The sequence below is a fragment of the Struthio camelus genome, unplaced genomic scaffold (genome assembly GCF_040807025.1).
Source record: "Struthio camelus isolate bStrCam1 unplaced genomic scaffold, bStrCam1.hap1 HAP1_SCAFFOLD_140, whole genome shotgun sequence".
In the NCBI taxonomy this organism is placed as follows: domain Eukaryota; kingdom Metazoa; phylum Chordata; class Aves; order Struthioniformes; family Struthionidae; genus Struthio; species Struthio camelus.
The window spans coordinates 50,001-52,500 of NW_027182601.1; the positions used below are offsets into that span (position 1 = coordinate 50,001).

The following is a 2,500-nucleotide window of genomic DNA, read 5'->3' on the forward strand; positions in this document are numbered from 1 at the left end:
AGGGGAGGGTCCGGCCCGGGGGAGGGCCCGGCAGAGCGGGCGGCAGTGCGTGGGAGGGTCGGCGGGGCTTGCTCCCCCGGTGCCCGCGGGAGGAAGCGGCGGGTGGAGACGCGAGCGAGATCGCATTCCGGGTTGGGACGGGTCCCACGGGTCCCCACTCCTAAGCTGTGGGGGGCGGACCCGGGGCGGGCTGCGGCGGAGCAGCCCGTCTAGCAGAGGCGGTGCGGACAGGCGTTCCGGGACGGCGCGCGGGGCGGGCGCCGCGCCGCGGCGGACCCCAAGCGGGGGCGTCGCGCGAGGCCACGCGAGGCGACGTGTCGTGCCCGAGCGGGCGGCCCAAACCACGGCTCTCCTCCCGGGCGCAGCTGCCACCCGGCGCCGGGTTACTGAGGGAAACCCCGGGCCCCGGGAGGAGGACGAGGTCGTGGCGGTGGGTGTCGGGCGCACCCCGCGGGTGGACGCTCCGCCGAGGGGCGCTGGAGCCGGCTGGCGGGTGCCGGGTTCCCCTCCGCGCCCCGCCTCGTCGCTGCCGCTGAGGCTGCCGCCGTCGCCGCGAGGCGGCGGTGGCCCGGCGGCGGGCGGCGGCGGGGGAGGCACCCCCGCGGGGATTTCAGGTCGTTTCCCTCACCCCAGGGCCAGGTACCTAGCGTCCGCGCTTCTCCTGCCTCCCCTCGGTGACCCACCCGTGTGGTCCCGTGTGCCAGCGTGCTCCTCCCGGGCGCTGCGCTGCGCGTGCCGCACCGGCCGTGCCCTGCCGGCCTTCCACGCTTCCTCCTCCCCTCCCTTCCCCCCCCCCCCACACCGCTCCAGCCGCCCCACGCCGTGCCGTGTGGGGGCCGCGCTGCGAGTCGGCCGGGCCGGGGGCGGCGGGGGGCGGCGGGGGGGGGGGGCGCGCTGGGAGGAAGGAGGAGGGCCTCCGGCCACCGCGGCCGCCGGTAGCGGCCCCCCCGGGTAGGGATGGCCATGGGCCCCGGGCTCCGGGCCCGAGGGTTCTCGGTCGGAGAGCCGGGCGGGGGTTTAAAGACTCGGGCGGCCCGATGCGACCCGGGGGGCAGCCGGGCGTGCTGCCGGAGGGGCCGGGGGGTCGGCGCGCGCGGGCGCCGCACCCCCCCATGCCCGCCGGCGCGGCCCGTGCATGCCCCGCGGGCAGCCGGGACGGAGAGGGGTACCCTGCCCCCTCTCTCCGCGGTCTGGTCTCGGCGGAGAGACGCCGCGCGGTCGGCTTGCGCCGGCCTGCCTCGAACGCGCGACCCCGGCGCGAGCGCGTGCTCGCCGCCGGGACGGCGAGCCCCCACCGCGGGTGGTGCGGACGCCGAGCCCCAGCGCATCCCTTCTCCTCCCTGGCCGGTGCTCTCAGTCTCCCGCCGTGGCCGTCGGCGGCACCCTTCCTTCCCTCCCCCCCCGCCCTGCCCCGGCACTCCGCCATCCGGCGCGCCTGCCTCGCTCTGCCCGACCCGGCTTCGCTGGGCGGCAGGCGGGCGGCGGGCGGGCGGGCGGGGGCGGCCCCTCCCGGTCTCCGCGTGGAGGCGGGGAGAGCGGGCGCCGTTCCCCGTCCGTCCCGCCTCGCCCGTCTGCCTGCCGCCAGGCGTCTGCCCGCGGAAGGGACGGGCGAGTGCGTGGCGTCGCTCGGGAGGCTGCGTGTGTGCAGGCGGGTGTTGGGTGCCGTCTCCGGGGCGGCGGAGCTGGAGGCCGGTGAGGCGAGCGAAGGAGCTCGGAAGCGTGCGGCTGGCGGGTCGCGGGCGCGCGGGCAGCGGGTGGCGCCGCTCCCAGCGGCGGCCGGGCTCCGACGCCGGGGCTCCGCGGGGACCCACACCCCGGTCCCTGAGGCAGGTGGCGCGGCTGGCGCGCCGCTCCCTGCTGGGCCAGGCCGAGCCGGGCGCCTGGGCCGGACTCGAAGCGAGAAAGGGGTTGTCCCAGGTCGGGAGCGAGGGCTCCCCGCCCCTCTCGTTCGGGTCTGTTCTCCCCCCCCCCCCCCTTTTTTTTTCCCTCTGTGCTTGTACGGTCAGTGAGGCGTGCCCTCTCTCTCCGCTGTCCCTTGCTCAGCAGCCGGCGTCGGCGTGAGGAGGGAGGCAGAGCGGATGGGGGCCCTCAGGGGGCTGCGAAAGCTGCCCGGTCCCCCCGCGCGCGCGGTGGGGACCGAAACCGAGACAACTCTTAGCGGTGGATCACTCGGCTCGTGCGTCGATGAAGAACGCAGCTAGCTGCGAGAATTAATGTGAATTGCAGGACACATTGATCATCGACACTTCGAACGCACTTGCGGCCCCGGGTTCCTCCCGGGGCTACGCCTGTCTGAGCGTCGCTTGACGGTCAATCGTCACCCCCATTGCCGCGTTGGCGCAGCGGTGTGCCGCCCCTCGGGGGGGGGCCGGGGGGGGCGGCGGCGGCGGCGAGTCGGTGGGGGGGCGGCGGCGGCGGTGAGTCGGCGGCGGCGGCGGAGCCGGGACCACCGGTGCGTGCACCGGTGGCCCCGGTCTTCCGGCTGGCCTGCCTGCCCGGC

The 2,500-nt window shown here is 77.7% G+C and overlaps 1 non-coding gene across 1 annotated transcript; it reads left to right on the forward strand.

Moving 5' to 3' along the window:
- Positions 1-2,149: 2,149 nt before the first annotated feature.
- On the forward strand, positions 2,150-2,302 carry LOC138064983 (5.8S ribosomal RNA). The gene has a single exon (XR_011138178.1). It is a non-coding gene; the product is annotated as a 5.8S ribosomal RNA (ribosomal RNA).
- Positions 2,303-2,500: the final 198 nt, after the last annotated feature.